Source organism: Bos grunniens, chromosome 7 (assembly GCF_055505025.1).
Source record: "Bos grunniens cultivar Pamir isolate PY7600 chromosome 7, Bosgru_T2T1.0, whole genome shotgun sequence".
Classification (NCBI taxonomy): domain Eukaryota; kingdom Metazoa; phylum Chordata; class Mammalia; order Artiodactyla; family Bovidae; genus Bos; species Bos grunniens.
Genome location: NC_141171.1, coordinates 36358196 through 36372252, shown reverse-complemented (window position 1 = coordinate 36372252; position 14057 = coordinate 36358196). Strand labels below are relative to the sequence as shown.

At 39.5% G+C, this 14057-nt stretch overlaps 1 protein-coding gene across 23 annotated transcripts in view; it reads left to right on the top strand.

Annotated features, from left to right (window-relative positions):
- Positions 1-14057, top strand: part of LOC147369038 (uncharacterized) — a 1156454-nt gene that overhangs the window by 892634 nt on the left and 249763 nt on the right. For 12 of the 23 annotated variants that reach the window (XR_015167167.1, XR_015167162.1, XR_015167166.1 and 9 more), the window contains one exon: positions 6847-6928. The exons of 9 other annotated variants lie outside the window; for them this stretch is intronic. The gene's annotated coding sequence lies outside the window, so the exon portion shown is untranslated. Of the gene's footprint in view, positions 1-6846; positions 6929-14057 lie in introns of those variants that run through there. 2 more of the 23 variants (XR_015167140.1, XR_015167147.1) reach the window with 1 other exon arrangement.

Here is a 14057-nt window from a genome sequence, read left to right as displayed (position 1 = left end):
CTAAGAGTTTTCAAAAATTATCACATCAGGCTAATTAATTTTGCAAATTTTGCACAAGGAGGTCTGTCCACATTAACCAATGCCGATCTTTTCTTCTCATCTCCAACTGTTCCACACCTCAGACTGAAATGCCTTGCATAGTTAAGATTATTGAACATAGTTTTAATAGACAAAATTTGCTCAGCACTTGACATGCTTGTGACCCTAGATGGAAGGGTTTACATGTAGGAAAAAAAAATTCTGTATAATCATGGTGAGGTGGTCATGTCATAATAATGAGAAAGAGCAGGACTATTGTACTAAGATGTATCTGGTTTCAAGTCTTATTTACGTCTCATGTAAGCTTGTACTTAAACTTTCTAAACTTCAGTTTCTTCATCTTTGAGGTAAAGACGGTAATTATAACTTAGAGCTTTTAAGTGACTTGTCCAAGGAAACAGCCAACAACACGATGGGTCACTATTTGAACCAGGGATAAAGTCCATGTCTTAATCAGTAAGTTTTACTGTCACTATTATTCTTTATAGCTTTTCTGCTTTTCATTAGAGTATTGCAACCCTTCAGGATATCAGAAAGTGCTGTACTATTCTTAAAGTATCAGAAACAGGGATGAACTGACATTATTTTATATTTTTAGACAATTTATATCCTATCATGCGTTTTAAGCTTTGAAAGCAATGTACAGTGTTTCCCACAGCTCATCCGCTCCTAGCTCTCCCATTTTTCGTCCCTTTCCTCAGCTGTCATAAAGAATTGTGTGCATTGTTATGCATGGGTGGCAGAGCAAGGGATGGTGGCATATGTACAAGGAAAGAAATGGGGGAACTGAATATAAGTAGTAGACTTGAAGAAATAAAAACTTGGCTCCTTCTAACTTCAAGTCTTGTGGCAGATGCCCTTTGGATATGAGGACAAAGTGGTTGTCAATATTGATGACTGTTTTTAATGAATTGAAACCTTTTGGTTCTCACTGTGTTTTTTCAGAATAATCAGAATATGGTTAAGTGGATATTAATGAGGGGAGTAAGGAGAGAAAGTAGTGTGAGTTTTGGTGCTACTGAAATCTAAGTAGTAACTCTGAAGGGTTATTGAATGAATATAAACCCAAAGGCCTTCAGCATGAACTTCCCTTTTGTTCTGTGTTATGAAGAACTTGGAGTGAACTCTTGAGCTCTTGTCACTATAGGTACTTCATCCAAAATCATCTGACAGACTAGATTAGAGGAAATACAATAGATTTTTTTTTTTAATGCTACTTTAACTCTCTTTCTTGGCACTTTGTGCACACACAGTAACTGAAAATTTACAGAGCCCCTGCACTGTCCATGAAAACCTGAAGATGCTGAAGAAATAGATCTTTGCATTTCACTGGATTGACACTTATTTTTATCCAGTGGATTGTGGGTCAAAGGCACTCCATAAACTGAATTTGTAGCTCTAGGAAGCTGTGTTCTGAACTAGAAAACAGGAAAGAGTATTAATCAAAAGCGAAAAGGTTCTGCTGAAAGCAGACCAATCTTGGAAAATGATTTTAAAGATCACTTGCCACACACACAATTATTTTGTAGTTGCAGTTCATGCCAAGATTTTAAAGAAAACTGTTGGAAAATTGCATTACTCAAGTATGTACTATATACACAATATAATCCTCGTCACTCACCAGGGCAAGGCAAAAGTGACATAAAGAAAGAATAGTTTAAAAAAATCTAATTGCCCTTACTGTACAAAGTGAGCTTTCATTGCAAATATTTATTTCCATTATGAGGTCTTCAGAGACATAATATTGTTAAAATGAGAAGAGTTTCTGAACTGTATAGAATTTTATGGGTATTTTAAAATATGTCTCTAAAGTGATGAATGACTGGCACTATTATTTCTTATTTTCATTTCTTTTTTTTCATATATTTTACCAGCTCAGGAAGGATCTAATTTAATATACATTCCCATCACAGCCTGTAACTTCCTCTCCATTTTCATAGTAGTAACCCGAGACCCTGCTTCAAACATGGTTAAGGCAGTTAAAGGTGTTGAAGACACAGTTTTGTCATTTTAAAAGACATAGTTCTTACAGACGGGGTAAGATTGATAGATTTAAGATGAAGTCTAAGATATGCTGTCTCATGGAAAAATAAAATCAACCCAAAGAGATTGCTTGTTTCTCTCAGGTGCCAAACCAGTGAACCAGTTTTTGGCTCTAGAGGTTTCTATGTAAGGTCATGAGTATACATCCTGAGATATCTGTCAATTCAGAGAAACAACCAACCTTTTGTTTAAAGGATTACAGTAAAGTGAATACACTTATTACATTGAATGCATTGTTGTTTTGCTGAGGTAACTAGGTGAAGGAAAATATTTCATCAGCAGACTTTATTTATTTTTTTTATTCTAGCTGCAATCATAGGTTTGCTTTAGCTTGCCTGGCAAAGATAGATAGGGCTACCCAGGGACAGGGGAGCCTAGTGGGCTGCCGTCTATGGGGTCGCACAGAGTCGGACACGACTGAAGTGACTTAGCAGCAGCAGCAGCAGAATGTAAATATTCAAAATATTATAAAATGTGCATTTAAAATTAATCTTGCATACAGTTTAACTATACACTTAAAAATGGTTGAGGTGATAAATCTTACATTATATGTATTTTACCACAGTTAAACTATTTGGGGAGAAAAAACCCATATTAAGTCACCCTAGATGTATGCCATCCACAGTAGTCCTAAATAAGTGAAAAGTACTTGTCAGATTTTGAACTTAGCACAAGTAAAAGAATATATGTATTCTTTTATGTATATTCATCTGTGGATGAAAGAGACAGTGTCTTTTGAGACTCAACAACAGTTCCAGTGTTTGAACTTTGAGCTTCATGTGTTCTAGTTTCTTAGAAATAACTCTGATTTGAAAGCTTGTTTTCTGAAGTGGAAGTGATTACATTAGTTCTGCAAGGTTTCTTCTTACTCAGCGACACTATCTTTCCTTTATAGGCATATGAGTACACTATCCACTATGTAGAGCACTGTACAATAAAGTCAGTACACACCTGAGATGTATTTTTATCCAACTGGCATCCATACTTTATTATTTTTCTGAAAACTCATCTTCATTTCTGGAGATTATATGTATAAAGTACCTTGTATTAATGCACAGGGTATTCATGTATATCTAATTAACACAAAAAAAATCATTTTTAGTTCTCTTTCCCTGAGCTATTGAATTGCTTGTTACTTCTGTTTTCTACAGTGTACTCCTTTTTTTTTTTTTAATGGAAGTATGAGTTGATTTACAATATCATATTAGTTTCAGGTATCCAATATAGTGATTCAGTATTTTTATATATTATACTCCATTTAAATTTATTACAGTGTGCCTCCCTCATAGCTCAGTTGGTCTAGAACCTGCCTGTAATGCAGGAGACCCTGGTTCAATTCCTGGGACTGGAAGACCTGCTGGAGAAGGGATAGGGTACCCACTCCAGTATTCTTGGGCTTCCATTTTGGCTCAGCTGGTAAAGAATCTGCCTGTAATGCAGGAGACCTTGGTTCGTTCCCTGGGTTGGGAAAATCCCCTGGAGAAGGGAAAGGCTACCCACTCCAGTATTCTGGCCTGGAGAATCCCATCGACTATATAGTCCCTGGGGGTCACAAAGAGTCGAACACAACTGAGTGACTTTCACTTTTACTTTAAGTTTATTACAAGACTATGGCTATATCTTCCTGTGCTTTGCAATATATCCTTATTACTTTTCTGTTTTATGCATAGTAGTTAGTATCTCGTATCTCTTAATCCCACAACCCTATTTTCCCCCTTCCTCACTTTTCTCTTCACTGGAAACCAGTAGTCTCCTCTCTGTATCTATGAGTCTGTTTCTGTTTTGTTATATACATTTCTTTGTTTTATTTTTTAGAAAACATATATAAGTGATAGAATTTCCCTGGTGGCTCATTGGTAAAGAGTCCACCAGCCAATGCAGGAGATGCAGGTTCAATCCGTGGGTCAGGGAGATCTTCTGGAGAAGGAAATGGCAACTCACTCCAGTATTCTTGCTGGGAAACCCACTGGACAGAGGACTCATGGGGTCACAAAGAATCAGACACAACTTAGTGACTAAACAACAGCAACAACAAAAATCTCATTTTTCTATTCACCTGTTGCAGGACATTTAGGTTGCTTCCATATCTCTACTGTTGTAAATAATGCTGCTATGAACCCTGAGGTGCATGTACCTTCTCAAATTGCTGTTTCACTTGTCTTTGAATATATACCCAAGAATGGAATTATTGGATCATATGGTAGTTCTAGTTTTAGTTTTTTGAAGAGCCTCCATACTGTTTTCCAAAGTGGCCGCACCAATTTACATCTGCACCAATAGTATATAAGGGTTCTCTATTCTCTACATCCGGAGAAGACAATGGCACCCCACTCCAGTACTCTTGCCTGGAAAATCCCATGGACGGAGGAACCTGGTAGGCTGTAGTCCATGGGATCGCTAAGAGTCAGACACAACTGAGCGACTTCCCTTTCACTTTTCACTTTCATGCATTGGAGAAGGAAATGGCAACCCACTCCAGTGTTCTTGCCCGGAGAATCCCAGGGACGGGGGAGCCCGGTGGGCTTCCGTCTATGGGATTGTACAGAGTTGGACATGACTGAAGCGACTTAGCAGCAGCATTCTCTACATCTATTCCATTATTTATTATTTGTAGACTTTTGGATGATAGTAGCCATTGTAAAAGGTGTGAGGTGATAACTCACTGTGGTTTTAATTTGCATTTCTCTGGTGAGTACCAATGTTGAGCATCTTTTCATATCCCCATTGGTCGTCTGTCTTCCTTGGAAAACTGGCTATTCAGCTGTTCTGCCTGTTTTATAATCAGTTTTTTTTTTTTTTTTAATATATTGAGTCAATATGAGCTATTCATATATTTAGGATATTAACCCCTTTTTGATCATGTTATTGGAAAATATTCTCTCTCATTGAGTGCTGCTTCCCAGGTGGTACAGTGGGAAAGAACCCACCTGCCAATGCAGGAGACGTAAGCAATGTGGGTTTGATCCCTGGGTCAGGAAGGTCCCCTGGAGAAGGAAATGGTAACCCACTCCAGGATTCTTACCTGGAAAATCCCATGGGCAGAGGAGTCTGGCAGGCTACAGTCCATGGGGTCACAAAGAGTTGACATGACTCAGCACACACACACACACCTCTGTCATTCAGTAGGCCTTCTTTTTGTTTTGTTGCTGATTTGCTTTGCTATGAAAGGTATTTAAGTTTAGTTAGGTGCCACTTGTTTATGTTTGCTTTTGCTTATTTTGCCTTAGGATACAGAGCAAAAAAAAAAAAAAAAAAAAAAGTTTCCTAAAATTTATGTCATTAACTGTTATACCTGTGTTCTTCTAGGAGTTTGTTGTTGTTGTTGTTTTTTTTTTTAATTTCAGGTCTTATATTAAGGTCTTTAATCCATTTTGAGTTTGTTTTTGGTATAAGGTATGAAGAAATATTTTAATCTCATTCTTTGACATTTAGTTGCCCAGTTTTATCAGCACTACTTATTGAAGAGAGTGTCTTCTCCATTCTCTATTCTTGCCTTCTTTGTTTAGGCTAACTGACTATTGGTGTGTGGGGTTATTTGGGGGCTTTCTATTCTGTTACTCTTTGTGTCTGTTTTGAAGCCAGTATCATATTTTTTAAATTTATTTTTAATTGACTGATGATTGCTTTATGGTATTGGTTCATTTTTGTTATGCATCAGTATGCATTAACCATAGGTATACATGTGTCCCCTCCCTCTTGAAACTCTCTCCTACCTCCCACCCACTCCCACCTGTCTAGGTTATTACAGAGCCCCAGTTTGAGTTCCCTGAATCCCCATACAGCAAATTCCCAGTGGCTATCTATTTACATATGTTAGTGTATATGCTTCCATGCTACTCTCTCCATTCATCTCACCCGCTCCCTCTTTTCCCCTACCCTTGTCCATAAGAGTTTCCTCTATCTCTGTGTTCTCCATTGCTGCTTTGAAAACAGTTTCATCAGTACCTTCCTTCTAGAGTCCATACATATGCATTAATGTACAACATTTGTTTTTCTCTTACTTCACTCTGTATAACAGGGTCTAGGTTCATCCACCTTGTTAGAATTGACTCAAATGTGTTCCTTTTTATGGCTGAGTAGTATTCCATTGTATATAAGTACCATAGTTTCTTTATCCAGTCATCAATGGATATCTAGGTTGCTTCCATGTACTAGCTATTGTAAATAGTGCTGCAATAAACATTGGAATACATGTGTCTTTTTCAGTTTTGGTTTTGTCAAGGTACATGCCTAGAAGTGGTATTATTGGGTCATATGGTGGTTTTATTCCTATTTTTTTTAAGGATTCTCCATACTGTCTTCCATAGTGGCTGTATCAAATTTTATTCTTACCAGCAATGCAAGAAGATTCCCTTTTCTCTACACCCACTGCAGCATTTGTTGTTTATGGATTGTTTGATTATGGCCTTTCTCACTGGTGTGAGGCTATAGCTCATTGTCATTTTGATTTTCATTTCTCTGATAATGAGTAGTATTGAGCATCTCTTCATGTGTTTATTAGCCATCTGTGTGTCTTCTTTGCAGAAATGTCTGTTGTAAGGTCTTTTGCCTACTTTTTGATTGGGTTGTTTGTTTTTCTGTTATTGAATTATATGATCTGCTTGTGTATTTTGGAAATTAATCCTTCGTCAGTTCTTTCATTTGCTATTATGTTATCCCATTCTGGGGGTTGTCTTATCACTGTGTTTATAGTTTCCTTTGCTGTGCAAAAGCTTTTAAGTTTAATTAGATCCCATTTATTTATTTTTATTTCCATTATTCTAGGAGGAAGATCATAAAGGATCTTACTATGATTTATGTCATACAATGGCCTGCCTGTTTTCTTCTAAGAATGGTATTTAATCCATTTTATCTGTGTGTATGGTGTTCTAATTTCATTCTTTTACACATAGTTGTCCAGTTCTTCTTTATTTATTAAGGAATAAATCCCATTTACCATTGCAACTAAAAGACTAAAATACCACGCTCTTTTGTTGACTGAAGCTTTGTCATATAGTCTGAAGTCAGGGAATGTGATATCTCCAGCTTTGTTCTTTTTTTCAAGATTGCTTTGGCAATTTGAAGTTTTATACTTCCATGCAAATTTTAGCATTATTTGTTCTAATTCTGTGAAAGAGTAACAAATGAATTCAGTAAAGTTTCAGGATTCAGCATATTAATAATACACTGATTAATATACAGCAATTTATTGTTTTTCGATAATAACTGTTAAGGAAAATAAAAAAGCAGTCCCAGTTAAAACTGCATCAAAATAATAAAATATCTAGGAATAAAATTAACCAAGGAGGTTTAAAAACTATACTCTGAAAACTCTAAAACTTTGATGAACGAATTTGAAAATAATACAAGGAAATGGAAAAATACATTGTATTCCACAATTGAAATAATTAATATGATAATATTCTTTATATATTCATTATTTTAATTTATTTTTCCTTAAATGATCAAATATTTGTTAATTTCCACCCTGGTAATGTATCAGTTCAGTTCAGTTCAGTCACTCAGTCGTGTCTGACTCTTTGCGACCCCACAAATCACAGCACGCCAGGCCTCCCTCCAACTCCTGGAGTTCACTCAAACTCACGTCCATCGAGTCAGTGATGCCATCCAGCCATCTCATCCTCTGTCGTCCCCTTTTCCTCCTGCCCTCAATCCCTCCCAGAATCAGAGTCTTTTCCAGTGAATCAACTCTTTGCATGAGGTGGCCAAAGTATTGGAGCCTCAGCTTCAGCATCATTCCTTCCAAAGAACACCCAGGGCTTATCTCCTTTAGAATGGACTGGTCGGATCTCCTTGCAGTCCAAGGGACTCTCAAGAGTCTTCTCCAACACCATAGCTCAAAAGCATCAATTCTTCAGTGCTCAGCTATCTTCACAGTCCAACTCTCACATCCATACATGACCACTGGAAAAACCATAGCCTTGACTAGACGGACCTTTGTTGGCAATGTCTCTGCTTTTCAATATGCTATCTAGGTTGGTCATAACTTTCCTTCCAAGGAGTAAGCTATGTATACCACTATATATTTTGTCCACCAAATGTTTCTAGAAGGCCCACTATGTGAAAGGAATAGTGGGATGTGAGTTTAAAAATACATGGTCTTGATGGCCTTTTCCTCTAAAAACGTATGGAATACAAAATAATGAGACATGTGCTGATCCATATTAAAAATCCCTGTGTAATTGTAAGCCATTCAGTGTAGTCACTAAGGACACATAACCATAGAAGCTCTACTGTCTCGTCAGCACATTATTTATTTTGATAATTTTACTGATAGCGTTTACAATATAATTGTTACACCTTACTTTAAATTGGATAAGTTAATAGTTTTTCTCTTACCTTGGGTGTGGGGTATTTCTTCATGGCTGCTCCAGCAAAGCGCAGCCGCTGCTCTTTACGTTGGACGAGCTGTATCTTCTCACCACCGCCCTTCCTGACCTTCAACATGGGATAGCTCCTCTAGGCCCTCCTGAGCCCTCGCAGCCACTGCACCTTGGACGTGGGGTTGGTCCTCCCGGCCGCCGCCCCTGGCCTCAGGCGTGGGGGCGTGGGGTAGCTCCTCATGGCCGTGGCCCCTGACCTCATTCCAGTGGTATCTCCTCTCCACCGCCGCCCCTGACCTCTGACGCAGGGTAGCTCCTCCCAGCCACTGCCCCTGACCTCGGACTTGGGTAGCTCTTCTCTCCCTTCCTGCGTCGTTGCAGCCTGGCACTCTCGGCCGCTGCCCCTGACCTCGGACGTGGGGTAACTCTTCTCGGCCGCCGCCCTTCGTGCATGGGGTCCTCCCAGCTTCTGCCCCTGACCTCGGACGTGGGGTAGCTCCGCTCGGCTGCTCTTAGTGCGCCGGTCTCAGCTGCCGCCGCTCTTAGTACGCTGGTAAAGCCTGAGATTGTTCAACTTCCCGCACTGCAGCCACCGTAATTCAAGATTATCTGTGGTAAATTTAAACTGCTGGTTCAGCCTTAAAACAAATTTTAATTTACTTGAGGCCTCACACTACTACCAGTTCACTTTAATTTGGACTGACTTTGACCCAGCCAGATTTTACGTCGGACTCAGTCTGACCCCGGAACCAATTATGAAACTAAGCCATGCCCGTGGGACAACCCAAGACGGGTGGGACTCGGTGGAGAGATCTGACAGAATGTGGTCCACTGGAGAAGGGAATGGCAAACCACTTCAGTATTCTTGCCTTGAGAACCCCATGAACAGTATGAAAAGGCAAAATGATAGGATACTGAAAGAGGAACTCCCCAGGTCAGTAGGGGACCAATATGCTACTGGAGATCAGTGGAGAAATAACTCCAGAAAGAATGAAGGGATGGAGCCAAAACAAAAACAATACCCAGCTGTGGATGTGAATGGTGATAGAAGCAAGGTCTGATGCTGTAAAGAACAATATTGCATAGGAACCTGGAATGTCAGGTCCATGAATCAAGGCAAATTGGAAGTGGTCAAACAAGAGATGGCAAAAGTGAATGTCGACATTCTAGGAATCAGCAAACTAAAATGGACTGGAATGGGTGAATTTAACTCAGATGACCATTATATCTACTACTGTGGGCAGGAATCCCTCAGAAGAAATGGAGTAGCCATCATGGTCAACAAAAGTGTCTGAAATGCAGTATTTGGATGCACTCTCAAAAATGACAGAATGATCTCTGTTCATTTCCAAGGCAAACCATTCAATATCACAGTAATCCAAGTCTATGCCCCAACTAGTAACACTGAAGAAGCTGAAATTGAATGGTTCTATGAAGACCTACAAGACCTTTTAGAACTAACACTCCAAAAAGATGTCCTTTTCATTATAGGGGACTGGAATGCAAAAGTAAGAAGGCAACTAACACCTGGAGTAACAGGCAAATTTGGCCTTGGAATACAGAATGAAGCAGGGCAAAGACTAATAGACTTTTGCCAAGAAAATGCACTGGTCATAGCAAACACCCTCTTCCAACAACACAAGAGAAGACTCTACACATGGACATCACCATATGGTCAAGACCGAAATCAGATTGATTATATTCTTTGCAGCCAAAGATGGGCAAGCTCTATACAGTCAATAAAAACAAGACCAGGAGTTGACTGTGGCTCAGATCATGAACTCCTTATTGCCAAATTCAGACTTAAATTGAAGAAAGTAGGGAAAACCACTAGACCATTCAGATAAGACCTAAATCAAATCCCTTATGATTATACAGTGAAAGTGAGAAATAGATTTAAGGGCCTAGATCTGATAGATAGAGTGCCTGATGAACTATGGAATGAGGTTTGTGACATTGTACCCTGAGACAGGGATCAAGACCATCCTCATGGAAAAGAAATGCAAAAAAGAAAATGGCTGTCTGGGGAGGCCTTACAAATAGCTGTGAAAAGAAGAGAAGCGAAAAACAAAGGAGAAAAGGAAAGATATAAGCATCTGAATGCAGAGTTCCAAAGAATAGCAAGAAGAGATAAGAAAGCCTTCTTCAGTGATCAATGCAAAGAAATAGAGGAAAACAACAGAATGGGAAAGACTAGAGATATCTTCAAGAAAATTAGAGATACCAAGGGGACATTTCATGCAAAGATGGGCTTGATAAAGGACAGAAATGGTATGGACCTAACAGAAGCAGAAGGTATTAAGAAGAGGTGGCAAGAATACACAGAAGAACTGTACAAAAAAGATCTTCATGACCCAGATAATCACGATGGTGTGATCACTCACCTAGAGCCAGACATCCTGGAATGTGAAGTCAAGTGGGCCTTAGAAAGCATCACTACGAACAAAGCTAGTGGAGGTGATGGAATTCCAGTTCAGCTATTCCAAATCCTGAAAGATGATGCTGTGAAAGTGCTGCACTCAATATGCCAGCAAATTTGGAAAACTCAGCAGTGGCCACAGGACTGGAAAAGGTCAGTTTTCATTCCAATCCCAAAGAAAGGCAATGCCAAAGAATGCTCAAACTACCGCACAATTGCACTCACCTCACATGCTAGTAAGGTAATGCTCAAAATTCTCCAAGCCAGGCTTCAGCAGTACCTGAACTGTGAACTTCCTAATGTTCAAGCTGGTTTTAGAAAAGGCAGAGGAACCAGAGATCAAATTGCCAACATCCGCTGGATCATGGAAAAAGCAAGAGAGTTCCGGAAAATCATCTATTTCTGCTTTATTGACTATGCCAAAGCCTTTGACTGTGTGGATCAGAATAGACTGTGGAAAATTCTGAAAGAGATGGGAATACCAGACCACCTGACCTGCGTCTTGAGAAATCTGTATGCAGGTCAGGAAGCAACAGTTAGAACTGGACATGGAACCATAGACTGGTTCCAAATAGGAAAAGGAGTACGTCAAGGCTGTATATTGTCACCCTGCTTATTTAACTTCTATGCAGAGTACATCATGAGAAACTCTGGACTGGAAGAAACACAAGCTGGAATCAAGATTGCCGGGAGAAATATCAATAACCTCAGAGATGCAGATGGCACCACCCTTAATGCAGAAAGTGAAGAGGAACTCAAAAGCCTCTTGATGAAAGTGAAAGTGGAGAGTGAAAAAGTTGGCTTAAAGCTCAACTTTCAGAAAATGAAGATCATGGCATCTGGTCCCATCACTTATAGGAAACAGATGGGGAGACAGTGGAAACAGTGTCAGACTTTATTTTTTGGGGCTCCAAAATCGGTTCAGATGGTGACTGCAGCCATGAAATTAAAAGATGCTTACTCCTTGGAAGGAAAGTTATGACCAATCTAGATAGCATATTCAAAAGCAGAGACATTCCTTTGCCAACAAAGGTTCATCTAGTCAAGGCTATGGTTTTTCCTGAGGTCATGTATGGATGTGAGAGTTGGACTATGAAGAAGGCTGAGTGCCGAAGAATTGATGCTTTTGAACTGTGGTGTTGGAGAAGACTCTTGAGAGTCCCTTGGGCTGCAAGGAGATCCAACCAGTCCATTCTGAAGGACATCAGCCCTGGGATTTCTTTGGAGGGAATGATGCTGAAGCTGAAACTCCAGTACTTTGGCCACCTCATGTGAAGAGTTGACTCATTGGAAAAGACTCTGATGCTGGAAGGGATTGGGGGTGGGAGGAGAAGGGGACGACGGAGGATGAGATGGCTGGATGGCATCACTGACTCCATGGATGTGAGTCTGAGTGAACTCTGGGTGTTGGTGATGGACAGGGAGGCCTGGCGTGCTGCGATTCATGGGGTCGTGAGGAGTTGGACACGACTGATCGACTGAACTGAACTGAATAGTTTTTCTAATGCAAATGTTCTTTATCTTGTGAAATACTTTCAGTTCAGTTCAGTCACTCAGTCATGTCTGTTTCTTTGCTATCCCGTGGATTTCAGCATGCCAGACTTCCCTGTCCATCGCAAAGTCCCAGAGCTTACTCAAACTCATATCCATAGAGTCGGTGATGCCATCCAACCATCTCATCCTCTGTGATCCCCTTCTCCTCATGCCTTCAGTCTTTCCCAGCATCAGGGTCTTTTCCAAGGAGTCAGTTCATCACATCTAGTGGCCAAAGTATTGGAACTTCAGCTTCAGCATCAGTCCTTCCAATAAATCTTCAGGACTGATCTCCTTTAGAATGGACTGGTTGGATCTCCTTGCAGTCCAAGAGACTCTCAACTCTTCTCCAAACCACAGTTCAAAAGCGTCAATTCTTTGGTGCTAAACTTTCTTCATAGTCTGACTCTCACATCCATACATGACTGCTGGAAAAACTATAGCTTTGACTAGATGGACCTTTGTCAGCAAAGTAATGTCTGTTTTTTAATATGCTGTCTAGGTTTGTCATAGTTTTTCTCCCAAGGAGCAAAAGTCTTTTAATTTCATGGCTACAGTCACCATCTGAAGTGAATTTGGAGCCCAAGAAGATAAAGTCTGTCACTGTTTCCATTGTTTCCCCATCTATTTGCCATGAAGTGATGGGACCAGATGCCATGGTCTTTGTTTTTTGAATATTGAGTTTTAAGCCAGCTTTTTCACTCTCCTCTTTCACTTTCATCAAAAGGTTCTTCAGTTCCTCTTAGCTTTCTACAATAAGGGTGGTGTCATCTGCATATATGAGGTTATTGATATTTCTCCCAGCAATCTTGAGTCCAGTTTGTGCTTCCTCCAGCCCAGCATTTCGCATGATGTACCCTGCATAGGATTTAAATAGATAGGGTGACCATATACAGCCTTGATGTGCTCCTTTCTTGATTTGGGACCAGTGTGTTGTTCCATGTCCAGTTCTATCTGATGCTTCTTGACCTGCATACAGATTTCTCAAGAGGCAGGTCAAGTGGTCTGGTATTCCCATCTCTAAGAATTTTTCACAATTTGTTGTGATCCTCACAGTCAAAGGCTTTGGTGTAGTCAGTAAAGCAGAAGTAGATGTTTTTCTGGAACTCTCTTGATTTTTTGATGATCCAACAGATGTTGGCATTTTGATCTCGGTTCCTATGCCATATTTTTTCTAATGTAAATGTTCTTGATCTTATGAAATGCTTTAGATTCTAATATCATCATTAATTAGTATTTTTAACTAACACCAAGACTTTAAAAAAATACATTAAAGGAGTTATTATTTTGATTATGATGACTCTATGATGAATTTTTTGGCAATTGAAAGGATAATTGAAGAGCTATTCAGTAAAGGAAAATCCTAATTTGAGGTCTTGCATAACTTTTGAAATTCCTGTGTTGTGGAAATATCTGGTAAAAACTACCATGGGTTTATAGAACTTTTCCTTAAATATATCAAAGTTTTAGCTTAATTTTTGTCTTATGCATCTTCAGGGGTTAAAGTCTTCTAATCACTAGTACTTGAGATCAGGAGCACTAACACTTTGTTCTAGGTTTATGTCACAAACAGTTGCCCCACTACATTTATTTGAGTCTTTCCAACAGGTGCAAATATATGACTAAAAGAGAGGATGAAAACTACTACAAATATGTGCAATGCCTAGAGAATGCTATGATCATGAATGCAGTATCTCTGC